At 37.3% G+C, this 23,618-nt stretch overlaps 1 pseudogene; it reads left to right on the forward strand.

The window, feature by feature from the left end:
- The window catches only part of LOC129524019 (tRNA methyltransferase 10 homolog B-like), a 31,156-nt pseudogene extending 12,238 nt beyond the window's left edge, over positions 1 to 18,918 (forward strand).
- The last annotated feature ends 4,700 nt before the right edge of the window (positions 18,919 to 23,618 follow it).

The following is a 23,618-nucleotide window of genomic DNA, read 5'->3' on the forward strand; positions in this document are numbered from 1 at the left end:
TTGTAACTTTCTGAGACATCCTGCAGAATAAGGCTACCCACACCAGTTGGAAAGATATTCCACTCTTTCCAAACCTTTTCCTTTGTTCATGGATGGCCTCTCCATTTCCCTCCTTTACTCTGGCAATGTGGCTGATTTTCAGGGGACTCTTCACTCTAAGAAAACCGAGACCACTGCTTCTCTTTAGGCATGTGGGGAAAGAGTTTCCTCATCTTAACATTTAGGCATGTGGGGAAAGTTTCCTCAACTTAACATTGCAGGTGGCCTAGATTCAGGCCCCAGAATCTGGGTAATGCAAATGAATCTGCACAGTAATGTATTCACAGCACCAAGGAGCCTCCAGATGAATTGCACTTCAGAGTGAAGAAGTCAGCATCACAGTCTGAGCAGTAGAGGTGATCTGAGAGTTTTCTGTCCTTCCCGAAGTGAGTCTTACACGCTGGCATGGAGGGCTATCAAGAATATTCCCTTCCTTCTTATTGTCACGTAACATTGTAGCTGGCCTTGTATATGCATTCATATTCACCTTCAGTCCCGATTCTACAGCTTTCCAGTCCCATGCTGCCACAATTTCAAATGTATCGTGGCCAAATCAAGTTCTCTGCCTTCCCTACTCAAGTGGCCTCTCCCTAAATCTCTCCTGTATCTGTCAAAAAAGTAACCCTTGGCTCCTCCCTCAAATTTCTCTCCTCATCTTTTCAATGTCAACTCAATTTAAACAACAACAACAAAACTCCAAAACAATTGCTTCTTCCTCAACAGTATGGCTGGTCTTAGCGCATTTTTTTTTTTTTTTTCCTGTTACTGATGTTCTCCCAGGCTTTCCACCAGAGAGACTGAAATTATGTCCTATCTGAGACTGCTGCCTCTGGTCTTTTCTTCCTCCGATCCTTTCTGCATACCATAGAGTTATGTGCTTCTCAAGACAATGCTTTCCTTGGGTTTCTCCTCTGTTCAGAAGCCTGAAGTAGGATCCAGCATCTCTTAAATCATCTCACAATGCTTTGCTAATTTTTTAGATGTTATAGAAAAGGTCTTCAAATTTAATTTCTTGCTATTCTTTTAAACACATCTTTAGACCAGACAAGACAATTCTCATTCACCTCGCCAACACTGGGTTTATTTTTAATATCGTATCTCTCCTCACTTAGAAGGTTTGCAAATAGACTTTCTGTTTAGCTGACATCTATTCATTAAAACCATAAATCTCAGCTTACGTCCCTTTTCATGAAGATTTCTCTGACTATTCCAGCCTGCAACCTTGACTAATTTTTTTTACTACTTTGGATTTCTGTTGGTCTCTCTCTTCTGATTGAACGTTGTCTTGCATTGTTCTTGAATACTTTAATGACACTTAATCTCATCTTTGCAATTAGACTGTAAGCCCACTGAGGATCAGAGACTACTCTAAGTTCTTCAAATGGACAGAGTGGCTAATTTTTGTTATGTCCTTTCCTTCATTCCCTGATAAAAGATAAAATTTACTACAATTTGTTTTTAAACAGCCCTTTAAAATCTATGGAGTCCTTTCATATACATTATCTTTAAACCAGAAAGTCCGGTAGGAATTTAATTGCTTTATATTCTCAATCAGGAAAAGTAGCTCCTCCCCACTCTGTAGAGTTGCGAGGTCTCCTTGGGAAAGGCTTTAGTACCTATTTGAGTAAGTGAATATATGCTGAATAGAATGCTGCAGTAACAAGAAGTTGCAAGGAGATCTTCCATCTTATTCTTTAAGCCTTCCATCAGTATAAGGAATTAGTGGGAGTGGGCTAGCCTGTATGAGGAGCCCAGAGATTTGGCAGAGAAGGAAGCAGTTCTGTTCCCTTAGTTTGTTCTCCCTCAGATTCAGAACTGGGGAGCTCTGTTAGTATTAGGGTGGTCCCGACCAACCATCAATGACAAGTTTTTAAGTAAAGCTAACATTAAGATCAGAGAAAGATGGCACTTAGCAGAGGAAAAAGAGTGAGCATTATACTCTGTATTTGAAGCAGCAGCCATATCTATGTTCTCCATTTGGAATTAGCTTTAATTCAACTCTCCTTGGGAATGACGTGCCCTGAGGAACAAAAGACCCCAAAGATCTAAAAACTAAGGCTATAGCATTTTGGAAGATCAGGCCTACCTGAGGTTCCATATGTTAGTCTGTGAAGAACCCAACAGCCAGCATAAAAGGGGTCTGATTCCCCATCAAGTCTCTGGACACAACCATTGGAGATCACTTTGCCCAGGATCAACATTGCCTGAGTGTACTCAGGAATCAGGCCTTATATAGCACATTCTGCTCTCCATCCTGAGGAAGTGGCTGAGTAAAAGAAGTGAAAGTGCTTTGATTCTGGGCATCCAGATCTCTTTACTGGCCATAACACCAGGGAATGGGTTCACCCCTCCTCAAAGAATGAAAATGAAAGGAAAGGAAAGTTTGTCTCAGCTACTATGCATTGACCATGATCGGTCAAGTCAAACCCAGCTTCCAGTAGCTCTCTACCCTAGTAAGCACTCCTTTCTCTCTTGGATACTATTAAGCAAGAGGTTCCTTGGAATTAAAATATAGGTAGGATTAGGGCTTTGATAAAATGCAGATCAAACTTCATTACTCCTGCTATTATTGACAAGCAAAAGTTCAAGCATTATATTCTCTAATTTGAGGGTTAGTCTATATTCCAAATGCATGCAGAATGCAAAGAATGTTCCATATTATTTTAATCTTCACAATAAGCTTATAAATCAGAAAGGCCAAATAGCACTTTTCCCATTTGAAATGTCAGCTCTTTGTAGCTGACAGTTAAGAAATACATATTAATTATATAATTTTTAAAAATATCTAATCTCCTTTTTGACCAGGTGAGGTAGGGAGAATAATGGTACTCAAAAATGCCCACTTCCTAATCTCTGGAACCTATAAGTATGTTATTTTACATTGAAAAAGGACTTTGCTGAAGTGATGAAGTATCTTGAGATGGGGAGATTATCCCGGATTATCTGAGTGGGCCCAATATAATCATAAGGATCTTTATAAGGCAGGCAGAAAGGTCAGAATCAAAGGAGATGTGATCTCAGAAGCAGAGAGAGACAGAGACAATTAAAGAGATTTGAAGATACCATGTTGCTGGCTTTGAAAAGAAAAGGGCCACAAGCCAAGGAATCCAGATGGTATGGAACAGCTGAGAGTCAAGGAAATAAATTCTCTTCTAGAGCCTACAGAAGGAAAGAGGAGGGCAGGCCTACTGACACCTTTACTTTAGTACTTCTGACCTCTAGAAATGTAAAAGAATGAATTTGTGTTGTCTTAAGCCACTAAATTTGTGGTAATTTGCCATAGCAGCAGTAAGGATCCAATATTTCAGGGTAAGAAACAATTAATGACAAGTCTTTAGCCAAAACACTGAAAATGTGATCTATTTTACCGCTTGTATATTTCTGGGTGGAAAGCAAAGTTGGTAAAATAATTGGTGGGAAGAAAGTTTTTTGGTGTTCTCCTAACAGATAGGCTGATTGTGTGTTTCTAGTTTCCTGGTATTACCAACCTCTCTTTGCAGACACATTCAGCTAACGCAGCCAAATGCTGACTGCACTTCTACGTGCATGTCTTCACATTTCATACTTGGGTGTGAAAGTAGAACTGTGGGAAGGGCCAGTGCAGATTCTGAAGGGTCAGTAAAAATGTTTGTTTGCCTAAAGCTTTTCCAAGCTAAATTCAAAGTCCAGTAATATCCTGTCATTTCACAATTATTAATTAAAAATGAGAATTTGCTTCTGTAACCCTGTGAAGAACTCTGCTTAGAAATTTGTACATACTTTTCCACCTCTAGGGGTTCAATTTCAAAGTTTATAAGGTTGTCTATTCAACTTTATTGAAGAGAAATAAGCTTCATGCTTAAAAAATGTTCTTTTGTTATTTCATTTTTTACTAACATTCTATTTTGTTGTTAAGATTCTAGGAAAATATTCTCATAATCTTCATGTTGTTTTTCTTATTACTTGTTTTGCAGTTTTGCAATAGATTCAAACTAAGTCAATCCAGATCTAAGTAACAAATTTTCGGTAACTTGGTGAAATTTCCAAAGTCTCTAGCATTAAAAAAAAAAAAGTTTATCGGGAATAAGTAGTCTTGAATTCAGACACAGATATAATTCCATAACATATTCAGCTACACTAGGTAGGAAGCTTGAAATATTATGTGTAGCCTCTTACTCCTGATAATTACTAACAATTATTGAGCACATACTGTGTGCTAGGCACTGTATTAAGTATTTTACATTTATTGGCATGTGTAATTTTCACACAGGTCTGTGATGCAGTGTGCTGGGCTGATTGCATTAATAGTCCCATTTTTTTCACACTCTTGCATCCACACCCTTTAGTAATTTCTTTTAACATTGACTGAGGCGTGACCATGTGACTTGCATGGCGAATGGAACAATAGCAAACTGATGCAAGTGGAGACTTGAAAAAGGGCTTGCACATTTCCCTTCTGTTGCTGGGATCTCTGCCACCACCAGTGAACAGGCCATCAGTCTCCTGGAGAGATATGAGACATATGTGGAAAGGAGCCAAGATATCCCAAGCAAGGTCATCCTAAACTATCAAGCCCCAGCTTCTCTTCTGGGTAATAGCAGAAGCCTGAGTGAGCCCTTACTGAGATCAGCCAAGCCCAGCCCATCTCAGATTGCAAGGAATAATAAATGGTTTTGGGTTTAAACTCTAAATTATAAGATAGTTGGTTACTTAGCAATAGCTACCTGGTACATGTAGCTAATACTATTATTTTCAGTTTATATATGAGTAAACTGAATTTTAGAAGGATTAAGTATCTTGCTCAAGGTTTTGCTTCCAGACTGTTTGATTCTAAGGCTCATGAGCTTAACCACATGCAATCAAACTACAATTTGGTAAACTGTGAAATGAGTTGTTCAACCTAGAAACTGATAGACTAGTTCTTTATACACACACACATTACATATATGCATGTATATGTCTGTGTGTTCATATACATGTGTACACATGGTGTTCCCTTCTGAAAGGGCAGACATGAGTATAACGAAATAAATAAATGTGGCATCACAGGACATTAGGTGATTATCATTGATTAGTTAATTTTACATGGGTGACACTCCACCTTTTGGGTGGGATAATTTTCCTATCATATAGGGCTCTTCTTATGCTATAGGATGTTTATAAATCTGACCCCATATAATGTTACTAATGCCCCTCCAGTCATAATGACAATTAAAAATGCACCCACAGTACTTTTTATGACTCATTTTGGTCCCTACGTATTACAGGAAATTTCCAAAGTTTCCTCGATCGGGAATAGGGAAGGGAGAGAGATATTGTCTTCAGCAGAGAACCACTCTTAGAATTTTTAATGTATTGGATTTAATACCAAATGCATGTGGGGTTTTTGTGGGTATGTATGCACTAATTTAAAATAATTTTAATTTAACTTTTAAGGCTTAATAAATTATTATCAGGCAAACATCTTTGATATCACCACCCAGGAAAAGAAGTAGTACTTTTTCAGTTAGCCTAGATACTTCTCCTATGTCCCCTGTCTCATTCGTAACCCCCTCCATACTCTCAAAAGTAAATACTATTCTTTTACTCTTTTATAGTAATCACTTTTTTTTTTTTTTTTTTTTTTTTGGTGAGACGGAGTCCGGAGTCTTGCTCTATTGCCCAGGCTGGAGTGCAGTAGTGTGATCTCGGCTCTCTCTAAACTCCAACTCCAGGGTTCAAGCGATTCTCCTGCCTCAGCGTCCTGAGTAGCTGGGATTACAGGCAAATTTTTGTGTTTTTAGTAGAGACAGGGTTTCACCATGTTGGCCAGGCTGGTCTTGAACTCCTGACCTCAAGTGACCTGCCTGCCTCGGCCTCCCAAAGTGCTGGGATTACAGGCATGAGCAACTGTGCCTGGCCTATAGTAATCACTTCTTAAATTTTTATTTTAGCTTCATCATTTAAATGTATGTCTCTACTCAGTATATTTGTTTTGATTATACGTTTAAAATCTTCTATATCAGCCTTTTTTCCATCTAAAGTTATTCTCTTCATCCATTTCTTTTTCTCAAAATTGATCTGTGGAAGAACCTTGGATGTTTACTTATTTCGGCTCAGGGCATTAAATATATGAGATTAGCAAATTTTTTTTTGGAAAAAAATCACAGTAATATCTTTTATATAGTCAACCTATGCACAGTTAAGTCAGTCTCTCACAACTGTGCATTGGTTCAGAAAAATATTGTCATTTTGGCCTAGTTTGTATCTTGGGATAATGACCCCTGACTTTCATCAGTTAGCATCAGGGCCAAGAAACACTTATGTAAACAGTGAGATTAATAATTATTTCCAAAACATCAGGCTTTGATTGGCTTCCAGGGATGCTATTAACAACTCTTAGCCCATACCTATTCAAGAATGATGTCATCACTTTAGCCATTTATAAATCACTTTTTAGATGATATAAAGTGATATTGAAAATAACTTTTGCTTTCAACTTTTTCTCTCTGCCCAATTGTTACTTCATGACTTTTTCCTTCCAAATTAGAAAACAATCAAAGCCTGGTTATTTGTGGGATCATGATGCTATAGTTTGGGCTGCTTTGTTATTTTCTTAATTCTCTACTTTAAGTAAGAATGATTTTAGAAGATCAGCTTACAGTATAATAGAGAAGGTAAGTAGCTATTTGTCCTTTTGAAGTTGGCAGGTAGATTGATTGCCTGGAAATCTGAGTGCTATTCAAAACCAACATATTGTGTTTTCTGGTTGTAATAACAATATATATTCATTACAGACATCTTTTAGGAAAAATACAAAGAAAAATAACAAAAAATACAAAATACATGCCTTACTGATACAGTTCATTCTCATTTTTCCTGTAAGCATATATGTTTAATGATGACTTTCAGGGACAGCATGCCACTGCCACGGCCCAAATCCTGTCCTGTTAGCACTGTGACAGTGCTGCTTCTCATTTTGCACTGTGTGCATTCCTCTCTCCTGCTGTGCAGTCCATGTGCTACTATACTCTTGAGGTCACACTGTAAGGGCTCCCACCATGTTAACTCACCCACAATACAGCTTTGCCATAATTCTGCATGGGACTGTCTTCTGTTGTACTCTTCAACAGAAGTATATCTCACCCCAAGACCTTTGGACTACAGTGAGCAGACTTGTGGGACAGGTAGGTTCTCAGGCCGCCTTGGTCTGGATAGCTAATTTGAAAGCCAAGTAACAACTAAATCTATTAATCTACAGCCCAGTCCAATAATCTTTCTTGCTAGCTGTCACAGAAGCCTTCTACTTCATCTTAAGTTGGAAAAGAGCTCATCATTAAGGGGCTTCATAAACTTTATTCCATCTTTATTTTTCATGTGATCTCTTAGCTTCCTAGGTCTTTTGAGGGGAGCACTGAACTGCTCTCAGGGAATAATATCAGTGTAATAGATTAATAATTAATATTTTGTATTTGACACTGCCTGGCACAGTGAAGGATCAGTAAGTGTTAGTAAATGTAATGATTAGTAATCATCATTAGCTGAAGGATCCATGTATCGTTCAAATGAACATCATCTGTAAATAGTTAGAAATACAAAAACAGATTTAGGAAAATATATGTGTTCAGGCCAGGCGCCGCGGCTCATGCCTGTAATTCTAGCACTTTGGGAGGCTGACGCGGGTGGATTGCCTTAGATCAGGAGTTTGAGACCAGCCTGGGCAACACGGTGAAACCCCGTTTCTATGAAAATACAAAAAATTAACTGGACATGGTGGTGCATGCCTGTAATCCCAGCTACTCAGGAGGCTGAGACAGGAGAATTGCTTGAAGTTGGGAGGCGGAGGTTGCAGTCAGCCGAGACTGTGTCACTGCACTCCACCACAGAGCGAGACTCCATCTCAAAAAAAAAAAAAAAGAGAAAATATATGTGTTCAATTATTTGTGTAATACACCTGTTAATTGCTTGAATGGTCCTAGAAAACAATCGACAAGGCTGGTAAACTGCAATTGTCTGCACACTTTCAACTTTATTCAGAAGACACATATGGCTTTATCAGTTCATTCTCCAATAATGCATAGTGCTCAACAAATTTGTGTAATAGGTTTAGAATTAATTAACTGCTGAGATGAATACTCGTTTGAGAGCCACAAATGCACTTTACTATCAATCTAGCTCCCAAAACTACTAGCAGAAGACCTCAAAATAGGTAGCTATTCAATAAATATTTAGTGAATGAATGAACTCATGAATTTAGTTAAACAGTCACACTCAGGAATATTGCAAGGCACATCTGTTTTCAGTTCTTCTAAGAAAAGTAGGCTCAAAGGCCTATTATATCATGAAAAGTTATTAAATTCATTGTAGGAATTGTTAAAGTTCACGACTGCGCTCTGAATGATAATCTGGTAAAATTAGAATGATAATCCCATAGAAAAATAAAACATCTCTTAACTCATTCATTTATTGGTGTACTCAACAAACATTTATGAGCACTCACTATATACCCCTTACCCCTACCGTCAATATTAAGCAATGGGAATATAACAATGTAAAAGACTGGCATGGCTCCTGCTCTTATGAAATTTGCAGTCTAATGGAGGAGACAAATAAATAGCTAATTTCAAGAGTATACAGTCCACGCTAGAGAAATACATAGCCTAACCCAGTGGTCTTCAAACTTAGTGGGCATCAAAATCATTTGGAAAGCTTTTTAAAAACACAGATTGCTGTACCCAACTGAAGAACTTCTGATTCAGTGCCTCTGGGATGTATGCCAAGAAGTTGTATTTGAAGTTCTCAGGTGATGCTGATGCTGCTGGTCCAAGGATAACACTTTGAGAACCATTGACTTAGACTAAAGGAGTGTTAGGCTGAGCTAAACTCTGCAATCTCATTATTTCAATTATAACTTGAGGCCAGGGTAATTCATTGAAATACTAATTTGTATAGATATATTTATTCCTTCCTGATTTTCAAGGACAGAGCTGATCTTTAGCAATTTTTTGCCACATATATTTTTGGAAAGTGTAAGGCAGAAGCTTTTTGAACTAAGGGGCCTTTTGTAAACATCTACACTCCATTTCAAAGAGTTTATGAGGCCAGGTGCAGTGACTCATGCCTGTAATTCCAGCACTTTGGGAGGCTCAGGTAGGAGAATCACTTGAGGCCAGGATTTGGAGACCAGCAACATGGCAAGAACGCATCTCTAAAAGAAAAAGAAAATGAAAGCAAGAATGCATATCCCATTCACAATAGACAAAAGAAAAAAAAAAACAACCTAGGAATACCTCTAACCAAGGAGTCGAAAGATCTCTACAAGAAGAACTATAAAACACTGCTGAAAGAAATCAGAGATGACATAAACAACTGGAAAAATATTCCATGCTCATGGATTAGAAGAATCAATGTTGTTAAAATGGCCATATTGCCCAAAGCAATCTACAGATTCAATGCTATTCCTATCAAACTACCAATGACATTTTTTACAGAATAAGAAAAAACTATTCTAAAGTTCAGAAAGAACCAAAAAAAGAGCCTAAATAGACAAAGCAATCTCAAGCAAAAAGAACAAAGCTGAAGGCATCACATTTTCTGACTTCGAACTGTAACATAAGACTACAGTAACCAAAACAGTACCGTATTGTTATGAAAACAGACACATAAACCAATGGAACAGAATAGAGAAGCCAGAAATAAAACCACAAACCTACAGCCTTGTCGATCCTTGACAAGGTCAACAAAAACAAGCAATGGGAAAATGATTCCCTGTTCAATAAATGCTGTTAGGATAACTGGTCAGCCATATGCAGAGGAATGAAATAAGACCTCTACTTTTTACCATATGCAAAAATTAACTCAAGATGGATTAAATATTTAAATATTTAAATGTAAGACTTCAAACTATAAATTCTTAGAAGAAAACTCCATTCTGGACATTGGTCTTGGCACAGAACTGATGGCTAAGACCTCAAAAGCAATTGCACCAAAACCAAAAATTGACACATGGGACCTAATTAAACAAAAGCGCTTCTGCACTGCAAAAGAAACTGTCAACAGACAAAGCAGACACCCTGCAGAATGAGAAAAAACATTTGCAAACTATGCATCTGACAAAGGTCTAATATCTAGACTTTATAAAGAACTTAAACAAATCAACAAACAAAAACAAACAACCCCGTTAAAACGTGGGCAGAGAACATGAACAGACACTTTTCAAAAGAAGACATACAGTGGCCAACAAACATATGAAAAAAATGCTGCAAATCACTAATCATTAGAGAAATGTAAGTCAAAACCACCATGAGGTAAAACCTCACACCAGTCAGAATGGCTACTATTAAATAGTCAAAAAATAATAGATGCTGGTGAGGCTGCAGAAAAAAAGGGAATGCTTACATATTATTAGTGAGAGTGTAAATTAGTTCAGCCATTGTGGAAAGCAGTTTTGATATTTCTCAAAGAATTTAAAACAGGACTACCATTTGACCCAACAATCTGATTATTGGGTATATATCCAAAGGAAAATAAATCATTCTACCAAAGAGACACATGCACTCACTTATTCATCAGAGTACTATTTTCACAATAGCAAAGACTTGGAATCAACCTAGGTGCCCATCAATGGTAGATTGGATAAAAAAATGTGGTGCATATACACCATGGAATACTACACGCCATAAAAATGAATGAAATCATGACCTTTGCAGCAACATAGATTCAGCTGGAGGTCATTATCCTAATCAAATTAGTATAGGAACAGTAAACCAAATACTAAATGTTCTCACTTATAAGTGGGAGCTAAGCATTGGGTACACATGGACACAAAGATGAGTAAAATTGACACGGGAAACTCCACAATATGGGAAGGAAGGAGTGGGGCAAGTGCTGAAAAACTTTTGGATACTATGCTCAGTGCCTGGGTGATGGGATCAGTCACACCCTAAACCTCAGCATCATGCAATATACCAGTTGCATGTATTGGTATTGAGATCTAGCAGAAAGAAGAAATTTTGGTTGTGCTAGAGAAATCTGGGGTCAGTGATCAGAAATCTGTGATCAGAGGAGAAGCTTGCCCCATTTCATGATCATGTACCAGAGACATGACAAGATCATGTCCAAGAAACATGGCAAAATTGGGGCATCAAAGGAAAATCGTCCTGGGTCTGAGGGCTCCCAGGCTTGCCTGTCATTCCCTTACCCAAAACATGGAGCACAGACACAACAGAGGAGTCAGACTTACAGGAGCCACACAAATTGTGGAAATGGACATTCAGACATTCTAAGAGATAACCAAGGGATTAATTTATCCCCATCCCCAGGAATCTGGTATGATGTAAGACTGAGCCCCTGACAATGCTGGAGGAGGGGAACAACACAGCAGAAAGGGTTTCTTGCTAGGTGAACACAGGGAAGCTACGGCAATGATTTAAATAGGTTGAATTGTAATGAATAAGTATTATTTCCTACATGTCTAAGTTTGTGGGCTCAGATTTATGCTTGCCTCTATTAGTTAATGAGACAATTATAAAATTATTTTAAGAGAAATTATAAAACCAGTAAACCATCACTTGATATATATTGTTCACGAAGATTTTTTTTTTGGAAAGAGTCTAATAAAGAACTTCATACTTAACATGGGCTCAAGAAATATTTGTTAAATTGAAATGACTGTATTAGGATGTTTCAAAATTCTCCATGTGTATCCATGCTAAATATACACTTTAGGACAAGTGACATGGTATATTTTAAGAGAGTCAGTGTAGTGCTTGGGTTGAGGGAATAGGTTTAGGAATCACCTGCTTAGATTCAAGTATGTTATACAATAATTATATAACCTTAGACAATTAGCTAAATGTTTTGTGCCAAGTTTGCATTTGAAAAATGAGTATAATAATAATAATGCCCACCTCTCAGTGTTGTCACCAAGATTAAATGAATTATGTCTTTGAGTTTTAAATGCAAGATTTCAAAATTAGTGACAATGTATAGGCTGTAGCCAATTTGCATGGGTGAGTTCATGAATAAGTTCCAAATAGACAAGAATATGCCGTTTATTGTATATTCTGCTTGCAGGCTTGGAATTCAGAATCTTTCTCAAAAAGCCTAGAATTTGTTGTTATTGTTGTTAAACTGTGATCTGTTTTACGGTTTGATGAACTGAGATTCTGCAAAATATTCAGGCGTTAACAGTGACAGTTTTAACATTGGCATAGAAACACTCTCAAGATATTTAAACATTAGCTAACTTGATTGTCTTTGGACTTCAATGCTGTCTTTATATATTTTTGTCCTTCATAACTCAAGTTATAAAAATACCATTACCTGAGCTAAAAAATGGCCAGGGCAACCACCCATATTCCAAGTATGGCCTATAGAACATTACATATTACATTGGAGAATAACACAGGGGTGGGTTCCTCCTTGGTTATTTCATTATATTAAACATCTGTACATTTCATTTTAGCTTGTATTATAGCTGGCTTTCTTGGTTACAGGCACACCAAGTATCCATTCCCCAAACAAGCTCTGTTTCTTGTAACTCACCATCTCCTTTTTAATTCCTTAATTCCACTGGCAATTTGGAGTGGTCTGCTTACTCATGTTGTGTCTGCAGTTCTGGAGTCTTAGCCCTTGAGTCATGTAATTTTGGAAATCTTTGCCTTCTGCCTTATGTATTAACAGCAATCAGGCAGCCTCTTAAGACCTTCCTGGAAACATCCCAAAATACCTCAGCTTTTATTTTGGTTTTAGTTTGAAGAAATATCAGTCAAGTTATCCCTGAGCTCCTAATTTTGACTGGCCACCCAGATGAAGACAGCCTTAGAGATGTCTAGTTTGGCAAATCAGCATCCTTGGCAGCAATTTGTGGATTTCGTAAATGTCACACAACCAATTTGTATTATCGAGGTACCAAAATCACAATTTAGCTTTTTATTCCAAGGAAAACTTTTTCTATGACTGATGTTTAGTACTAGAAATTCCTTCCTTTCTTGTTTAGCTGATCAATGAAAGGCTAGGTTTTAAAGTAGGAAAAAAAAAAAGTATGGGATTAAAGATTCACTAAGTAAAGAAATCTATTTTTTTTTTAAAAAAAACATTAGTAGCAATTGAGGGATAAACGAGTAGATGAAACTCTATAATCAGAGTTTATAGAATATTTCTTAATACATGTATTCAATAAAACCTTTTTAACCTACTATATACAGGATACATTGCTAAGTCACAGAGAAAGTGTGAAAAACTAAGAGCCATTTTTTTGCCCAAAAGAAGCTTATGGTCTAGGATGAAAGGCAAGAAGATAAACAGGTGATTTCAATATAGAGCGCTAAGTGCTATATTAGGGGTAAGTACTTAGTATAATGAGAGCACTAAGATAAAGCACCAGGAACACTATGGGGTTTGGGGTTAGAAGAATTTTCCTAGAGGTATACATATCTAAGCTGTAATAAGAAAGGGGTAAATAATTTGGCCAGGAAAAGATAATGCATTTTGAGCATTCTAGGCAAGGGAAATAGCCATGCAAAGACCTCAATTATTCCAATCAAAGAGGGAAGGCCTTAGAAGTTCTCACTCACATATTATGTTAATTTTGGTAAATTGAAAAATAGCCACAGGTTCTTCCCGTTTTTTTGCATCCAGGTTCTTACAATGTGATGTCACAAATCCTCCCATAAAGAGGTGGGGTATATTTTTCTACCTCTTGAGTCTGGGGTGGCCATGTGACTTGTTTTGGTCAAAAGGACATAAGCAAATGTGAAAACTGCTTGTGCTTTGGAGCCTGGCCTCTTTCTGAGCTAAAGGCCTGAGACCACTATGTTTTTATGAGCATGAGCAAGCCTGCAGGGGAAAAGAGAGATCACGTGGAGGAAAATTGAGGCATCTGGGCTGACAATCTGCCAACTGCCAGGTAGGTAAGAGAAGCTGTCTGTGCGAGGCAAAATTAGCTTCACTACCCCGCAAAGATGTCCATATCCTAATCCTCAGGACCTGTGAATATGTTATTTTACGTGGCAAAAGGGACTTTGAAGATATGACTAAGCATTTTAAGATGGGAGGATTATCCTGGATCATCTTGGTGAGTTTATTATAATCACAAGGGAGACAGGAGACTCAGAGTCAGAGAAGATGGGGTAATGGAAGCCAGGGTAGCTGTCATAGAGAGATTTGAAAATAGTATATGGCTGGCTTTCAAGATGGAGGGAGGAGTCATGAGATAAAGAATGTAGGTGGCCTCTAGAATCTAGAGAAGGCAAGGAAGCAGATTCCCCTCTAAAGCCATGAGAAGGAATACAGTCCTGTGGATATCTTAATTTTAGTCCAGTTAGACTTCTGATCTTTATTTAGAACCCTCAGGAAATACAAACTATAACAAGCAGTTTTGGTCTTAAGTTACTACGTTTCGGGGTGATTTCTTACACAGGAACCGCTAAACAATACACTGATCTATAAGTTCAAAATAAAAAATAAAGCAAAAGAGTATTTATATTAAGCTACTTAAAAATAGTCATTTTCTAACTCTCCTATGGACTTTTACGTGGGTTCTTTACATCTTCTGAGATTCCAAATGAGGATTTCATCCATTCTTTCATCCAATACAACCTGGTTGTCTGTTGTCTGAATAGTAATGAACTAGACCCTGCAGCAGAAATTGGGAACTTGTTTCTGCTTTCAAAGAGCAATTATGTTCCTAGAAGTCTCATCTTGAGCATGTTGCTTAAGTCTCTAAACTTCAGTATCTGCATCTTCAAAAGTGGGATAATAACAGTACTTAGCTTAGAGAATTGCTTTGAGACTCAGATGCAAAAATGCTTATAAAGCACTCAGCTTTACATGACATTCAATAAGTATTCAATAAATGCCAGCAGAATTGAAAAGAGATGAGGGAAAACTAGATGGCAAATAAAAAGTAGGAAAGGCTTTTTATTTGAGAAGTAAAAATAACTCTTATTTATTGTTTGTGATGCTCTGGAAAACTTATGTTTATGTTTAGTAATAGTGACAACAACTCTGCAAGGTAGATTTTGTTATTTTTACTTTACAAATGCCAAAATTGAGATTTCAAAGGTTAAGTATCTTATTAGGTCGGTGCAAAAGTAATTGCAGTTTTGCCATTACTTTCAAAGGCAAAAACCGCAATTACTTTTCACCAACCTAATATCTGACACCAGACAAGCAGCCAGTAGCACCAGGTATCTAACCCTGCACTGTCTAATCCTAACGTCCTTTATCTCCCTGAAAACCCTAAGTTTGTAGTAGTTTTAGTTGGTAGTTACACAGTCTTACTTCTGCACTGTTCAGTAGCCAGGTGGCTGTGGCTTAGGGTTTTCAAGTCCAGTGGAGCCTTCAATGTTGCTTGGCAATTTTTTTCACTAAATGCAGGTTAACAGCCTCAACCTTTTCTCTTTGAGTAGATTATTTTGCTTCGGCTTTCATAGACAAAATAGAGGCCATCAGATATTGACAGTTTCCCTTCCCTACATTATAAAACTTCCCACAGTAGTATCCATCCTTCTTTTCTGTATAAGGGAAAATGAGTCAATATTTATCAGCTGCATGCTTTTTATATCTCCAACCTAACCTGAACTCTTGAACCACACTCATACTTCTTATTACCTATGAAACATCTCTACTGGGTATCCAATAAGCTTTTCAAACTTCACTGATCTTCCTTACCAAAATCTGTTGTCCCATCATCTTCCCCATGCCAGGTAATGGCAACTCACATCCTTCCAGCTCTTTAGGCTACACACTTTGGAGTTATCCATGCCAGCCAAGTCATTATCATTTCTTGTTTGGATTATTTCAATAACCTCCTAATTTATCCTCTTTCTCCCACCAACATTGTGCACCTGCAATCTATTCTTAACACAGTATCTGGAGTTATTCTGCTAAAAATGTAAATCAGATTACATTTTCTGTCCCAAACTATCTATTGTGTTCTCATTTCATGCCAAGCAAAAGCCAAAGTATTTGCAATGGCCTATAAAGCTCCATACCATTGGGTTCCCCGTTGCCTCTTTGACCTCACAGCCCACTATTCTCCTCAGTTGTCCATCTCCTTGTTGTCCCTTGACTATGTTGGCCTTGTTTGGCCTTGGGCCTTTGAATTTGTTCTTCCCTTTGCCTGGAACAGTCTTCTGCATGAAATTTGCCTGGCTTTTCTTTTACTTACTTTGGATTGTTGCTTGAATGTTTTATTCTCATTGAGGCATTCTTTTTATTTATTTATTTATTTATTTATTTATTTATTTATTTATTTATTTTTTAGATGAAGGCTTGCTCTTGTTCCCCAGGGTGGAGTGCAATGGCATGATCTCAGCTCACTGCAACCTCTGACTCCCAGGTTCAAGAGATTCTCCTGCCTCAGCCTCCTGAGTAGCTGGGATTATAGGCACCTGCCACCACACCCAGCTAATTTTTGTATTTTTAGTAGAGACAGGTTTTCACCATATTAGCCAGGCTGGTCTCAAACTCCTGACCTCAGGTGATCTGCCCACCTCGGCCTCGCAAAGTGTTGGGATTACAGGCATGAGCCACCACACCTGGCTCACTGAGGCATTCTAATCACTTTATTTAAAATTGCTTGATACTCTACACCGTTCTGTATCTCCCTTTTATGTCTTAATCTTCTCCATAGCGCTTACTACCATCTAACATTCTGTATATTCATTTTGTTTGACTCCTCCAACTAAAATGCAAGATTCATAAAAATGGAATTAAAAAAAAGTACCACTATACTTTCCAGTGGTTATGACATTGCTGGAATATAGTAGAACTTCAGTAAAGAATTTTGAAATGAATGAATCTTTTTTTCTTTGCTAAAGAACTTTGTTTACATGCTGAATCCAGCTTTACTGCCCTCTTTAGGAACTGATTCATCAGTTATTCTCAGAATTTCCTGTGTTTTTCCTCTCTTTCATCTGAATATAGTCTTTAGGCTATAACTGTAATTAACAGTCACTAATCTCTTTAAAAATATCTTCCCTGTGGCTTCCAGTTTAGGCTATTTTTCTATGAAAATTACAGTAAAGAAACACAAGATGGAATGAATGCCTAGGAAAGATAGGAGGCTGGAAGACAAAATGAGATTTTAAAAAAATCTGGAAATTAGAAAGAGGATGAGAGCAAGATGAAGGATGAGGCAGAGGAGTAGAGGCAGCTATAGCTCAGAATATATGGAAGGGAGCTTTGAGGTGTGTGTGTGTGTGTGGTTAGGGCACTGCCAGCTATAGCTCAGAATATATGGAAGGGAGCTTTGAGGTGTGTGTGTGTGTGGTTGGGGCACTGTCAGCTTATCTTCCTGCTGGTGCCTAGAGAATTTTTGGACCCCCAGTTGACAAGGAGAAAGAGCAGTAATGAGAAGTAAAGCTAAAAGGAGAAGAGTTATTTTTTTTGATATATGTGTATGCATTGCATCAGTCTGTTCACCCATTTCCTCTCCCCATTGCTATACACAGAACTGTTCACTGGTGAGCTAGAGAGTATGTTGAGATTACAATGACTTCTTTATACATCCAGTGTTACAACCATGTGTCGCTAAAAAAAAAAAAAAAAATCCTAGTGCAAAAGTCAATATATTTGCTGACACTCTACTAACTACTTAAAATCATGCCACATTTCAGTCTTCTTCATATTTAGGTCTTGACTTCTATGTACAGTTGTTTTTGTTAGATTTTTATAATTGGATTTCTGCTAGAAAGAAAAAACACATTTTTTACTCGCATTAACTTTCAATTTCACAACAAATCTAAGAAAAATGCAACAACTGGAAAATTAAAACAACTGGAAACATTAAAAGTATCCATCAATATATACAAATATTGGTTAAGTAAATTATAGTGTAATCTTACTATATATCATACAACCTTTAAAAGAAAGGGAAGTAGATGTGTGTGTCCTGACATGGAAAAATACTGAAGATACATTTTCAATTGAAAAAAGCAAAGTGCATGATGGGATAAATGGACTAGGCACATGGACTGGGAATTAGAAGGGAGTGCTTAGAACACAGTCACCTGAAATATCTGAAATATCTGAATACCTAAAATATCTGAGAGCTTTCAGTTTCTGCAGATTGATGCAGAATGCGAATGCCAGGAGGGAGAGACCCTGACCACCAGAGTGCAGGATGGTGCTCATTCTCAAACGATTTGGTTTTCTGGGTATCATAAGAAAAATATCCAGAGAAAACAGAGACACTGGGAAAAGATAGTTGCAGTAAAGAAGGCAAAAGAAAGCAAGAAAAAGAAAGAAGAAAAGCCAATTGCACAGAAAATCCAGGAATCTGCCGCTAACACAGCAAATATTTTCTGAGACCTCTAAGCAAAGAGATTCTTTTGGAAGACAAACACTCAGGACAAAGGCTGTGTATCAATTTGAGTATGACCCACCCCATGTCAAAGAAGGAATTGAATAGACTGGCTGGACAGATATGAAGGTTGTACGGTTCAAATGAAATCTAATAGGCCGTTTTGGATCTGCCTCACTGGATTCACAGTAGACAGTGCCCTGTGTGAAGAGCGAAGATGAATTTTCTAGCGACTTGCTAGACATAAAAGAAGACTTCTTTTAGTTTATTTCCTCTGGAAACCCTTGTGTTCCCGACTCCTAACTTAGAATACACTCTTGAAGATGTTGATGTAAACAAAGTTTGTATCTTTGATGGACTTGTGGATGAAAGCATTCAGAAGAAGGTGACATTTCAAAAGGCCCAGGAATACTCTTTCAGGACAGCCCACTTGTCTGTCATTCCAGGGATACGTGATCAGACACCAGAGTAGAAATAACTCTCATTTAGGGATGCTGGCCGTCAATCAAGTATTTGATATTCTGTCCACTTGAGACTCTTAACTGGCCTGAAGCATTGAAGACAGGAATTTCTTCCAGAAAAGTTATATTCTTCAGAGCACAGTGGGATGATGGGCCTAAGATTGCAGCTGCAGAACAAAGCGCTGGAGGCCCTGACCAAAGAACAGGGCAGAGGGTGGCAGTGACACACACTTGCCTTTACTTGACATCTTCTTGGATCTTCACAATAAGCTACTAATGACAGGGACCACATTTTGTACTCTTTTTTATCTCCCATACTTCCTAGTTCACAGGATGTACCCATATTTATATTAAGTAAAAAAGTTTATGTAACAAGGAATTAGCCCCAAACCACATGGCTTTGGATGTGTCTTAATTCATCTTTTGTATATATATCATTATTTGTGAAACATCTACTCTTTAGAGATTGTTTAAATAATAAATAATTATTGTTGTATAAAAATTAAATAATTATCATTATATAAGAAAAAAGCAAAGCACAGCACAGTGCATAAAGATGATTCATTTACTCTGTTGTGCTTTTTTAAAGAAGTATAACAATAGATACATCTATTTTGGTTATGTGCAAATATCCTTTTTCTGAAGATGAATTACACAAATTGGGATTGATGATTGGCTTTGGGATAGGTGGGAAGCATGGAGGCTTTTGCTATTTATTTGTCAATTTTCTAAAATGTCTGTACCATTGGGTAGGTGGGAATTTTGTCGTGTTTGTATTTACCTTTCAGAATATGTGCATATATAATATAAAGATGTATTGCTTATACAATTTACATTAAAACATACTTACATAAATAAAAAATATTAAAAAGCAAACAGTGGTTGAAGGTAGAGGGGTTTGGGACCATTGTTTTCATTATAAGACAGCATACTTTTGATTTTATTTATTTATTTTTTATTTTCTTAGATCTTGAGCTTGCATTACTTTTACTTAGTGGAAAATAACAATAAAGATGGAAAAAAGGATAAAGGCAGCAGAGGAAAAGCATTTGAGAGCTTAGGCCCAGGCACCAGACTGCCTAGGTTTAAATCTTAGGTCTGCTACTTACTAGCTGGATAACCTTGGGTAATTTACTTACCTTGTCTGTGTCTTAGTTTTCCCATTTGTAAAATGCAAAATAGAAATACTTTTCATATAGGGTTATAGTGAGGATTAAATTATAGAAATTAGTTAATATGGAAAAAGTGCTTGATTTAGTATCTTATACATAGTAATCACTGCCTGTGATATATTATAAATATGTTCTTAGGTAAAGAAAGGGAAAAAACACATAAACCACTTCAATCCGTTTTATTTTCCTCACCCTGACCCATGTCTAGTTTGACTAATAATTCTAGGGTTGGGAGTCTTTTCAAGAAGAAGGAGAAGACCAGGGTTGAAGCTGAGCAATGGTTTGGGTCCTCTGAAAGAGGAAAAGGCAATGGGAAGAATTTTTCAAAAATAAAAATTGCATTCTAATTATTATGCCTTAATCAATACCTTTATTCCTTCTTGCCATCCTGAAAAATCTTTGTCCTTTTTACCAAGTTTTTTTTTTTTTTATATTCCACCTAATTTTAAGGAATGGCCAAGCCCTACTCCCTCCAGGAAGCCTTTGATAAAGTTCCTGGTGCATGCAGAACTCTCTTGTATATATTGTTTTTCATCACATTTAGTTCCATCATATACTGTATGGTCTAATTACAGGGACCACAGAAATTAGTTGTAATTTATCGTATGATAGCATTATGTAGAAATACATCAGTAATGTACTAATTACTATAGGTTTTCAGTATGTTTATTAGATCGGTAGTCATTTTTTTATGAAAGAACATCGATTTTCCTTTGACCTAACATATCTTGAAAAATCTTGTACTTTCTTTTTCCTTCTATTCATAAATAAATCTTTAGAAGTGGAAATCTACATTTCATAATAGCGGTTTCCATTTCCACAGATGAGTTACTCCTGAATCCATTATAAATGGCTTTCAGTCCACCATTCTGCTAAAACTGCTTTCATTGAGGTATGCAGTAACTCCTTACTTGCCAGAGGCAAATATATATTTCAGTCCTTATTTTACTTAACTGTTTAACATCAATGTCTTGACCACTTCTGGAATCTTCTTGAATCTTCTCTGCTGGATTCCCAGGACTTTGGGAGGCCAGGTTTGGAGAATAGCTTGAGCCCAGGAGTTCATGATCAGCCTAGGCAACATAGCCAGACTATGTCTCTATAAAATAAAAAAAATAAAAAAAAATAAAAAAGAAAGTTAAAAGACAAATTTTTAATGATCTGCGGTACGTTTAAAAAGAAACACTTAGAAAGTGACCTTGCAAAGCCAAAATCATTGATGGCAAAAAATTTTTAATATAGTTCTTAGAAAATGAACCTCCATGGAAATTCTCTTTTACTCCCCCAAGCTGCTGGATTCCAGGAGAATTTCTTCTTGGCTCACTTCCCACCCTTGGCCATTCTTTCTCAGTCTTCTTCATAGGCAACATCTAAGAAAATCTTCTGCAGGTCTTTCGTGCCACAGCTGGTTATTATAAGTATCAGAAATATAGATTATGATAAATTGGATAGTAAACAAGGTTACCATCATATTTAACAGAAAGGTTCTTAAGAACTGAAACATTGTAGAACAATATAGCACATCAAACAATATATTCTAGGGAAAGTATCATTATTGAGATAATATCATTTTGAGCATCCAGGATTTTGGAAAAGATATTTCTATAAGAAAGTTTAAAAAGGCTGGGCACAGTGGCTCATGCCTATAATCCCACATTCATGAGTGTGCCAGGCACACATCATTTGGTGGTGCTGATAGGGGCCAGAAGTGCTCTTATTCCTCACTCCTCTTTTCATTCAAAAGGAATTTCCCCCTCTCAGCGGTTTACTTTCTTCCCCAGGAGAGGCAGACTAATTTCAAGATTGGTGAGTTTCGAAGGAGAACCTGGCAAGTGTAGCTCCTTCTTCTCCCCTTGGTCTTTGGGATTTGCCTGCCTGCAGTGAATCTGCTCTAGTGGACCATATGGAAATCTTAGTGGTAAAGATTGTAAACTTGCTTTTCTTCCCCCACAGTGAGTGGGTGAATAAGTTTGCTTAGTTCAGGGCTCATAATCGGGAAGCTCATTGTTGTCACATGTTCCCTGGGAGTCCTACTTTGATCTTCATCTGGCTCACTCCTTTACCCATCTCAATTGATTTAGAATTCAAGAGGGAAAACCAGGGGGTTTATTTAATAGTCCCTTCAAACTTCAATATCTTCTTCCACATAGAGTTACTCTTCACTATATGTAACCTCATACACTGAAGAAAACTATCATTTCACAAATGTATTGTTCTACCTGTGGTAGTTTCAAATAGAAATCTTTCTATGATTTCGTTAAGACAAGACATAACCACTCTTAGGATGACTTCATTGTCCCGAAGAGACCAACGTACATCCCTTAGTGATGCCTAAGCATACCTCTCTCACGATCATAAATTCAGCTTAGAATCCCTGTGGTCACACATTTTGTTCTCTATTTTTGCCATGTAGGTGACAAAATAAGATACTACCACCTAAAAAAGTAGAAAAAGACTAGAAACGTGCAAAAGAAATTCTGCTTCCTTCTTTGGAAAATTAGATCTTGTCCAATATCATATGATTCTCTACTGTTCTAGGATTTTCTCATATTGAACTTGAATGAAAACTTCCAAATTCTGGTAAACATTTTTTCCAGAAGCCATTTTTATAAAAAAGATAAAATTTGAAATTAAGCTTAGAAATCATAACAAATGAAAACCTCTTTTCTTTGTGGTTTTCTCTATTATGTAATAGTCATAAAGTGCATTTTATAATATTCACTTTTTGGTATGAAAATATTAGTCTTTTGAGACAATTCCAATCAGCATCCCTAATTTATACGTAAGGGAAATATTGAGTCATTCCAGGTTAGAGGGAGAATTCTTGGCACAGTTAAAAACTGAAATTCTAAGATTCTAATCCTAAGCCATATGGGGTCCAACCAGCTTAATATAGCAAGATGTTCTCAATAACTACCATGGTGTTATTCAGGGACTGAGAGAACCCAAAGTTAACCAGACCTGGTCCTCATCCCTGAGACTCTTGCTTACAAGCAGGAGAGGTAAATGTGAATTCAGAAAATTGTCTGATCCTCCTCTTCTGAAGCACCAGCATAACAAGTTTGGGTATTGGCCAAATGGATTAGTGCTATGTTTGGGTTCCTGGATGCTGGATCTTGGGTTTGTAAGTGCTCTGAAGCAACAAGAAATGGGCAGAATTAGTTGGAAGTAAAAATATGAAAACAACCCCAAACCCCAACTAAACCAAGAAATAGACAATAAAAATATTTTTGGACCGGGTGCGGTGGCTCACCCCTGTAATCCCAGCACTTTGGGAGGCAAAGGAGTTGGAGACCAGTCTGGTCAACATGGTGAAACCTCATCTGTACTAAAAATACAAAAATTAGCTGGGCATGTTGATGTGTGCCTGTAATCTCAGCCACTCAGGAGGCTGAGGCAGGAGAATAGCTTGAACCAGGGAGGTGGAGGTCGCAGTGAGCTGAGATTGTGCCACTGCACTCTAGCCTGGGTGACAGAGTGAGACACCATCTCAAAAAAATCTATATATATTAATTACATATATGTATTTCGAGAAGTCCAAGGTCTATCACTTTTGGAAGTGGAAGTCAGCATAAATTAAAATTTGAAGGAACAAGAGTCTGGTAGACACTAAGACCACATTGAGAATGAGAACAAGGCAGAAGGAAAATGAGAAGACCCCAAATCGTTGCAGAGAAC

Source organism: Gorilla gorilla, chromosome 7 (assembly GCF_029281585.2).
Source record: "Gorilla gorilla gorilla isolate KB3781 chromosome 7, NHGRI_mGorGor1-v2.1_pri, whole genome shotgun sequence".
Lineage (NCBI taxonomy): Eukaryota > Metazoa > Chordata > Mammalia > Primates > Hominidae > Gorilla > Gorilla gorilla.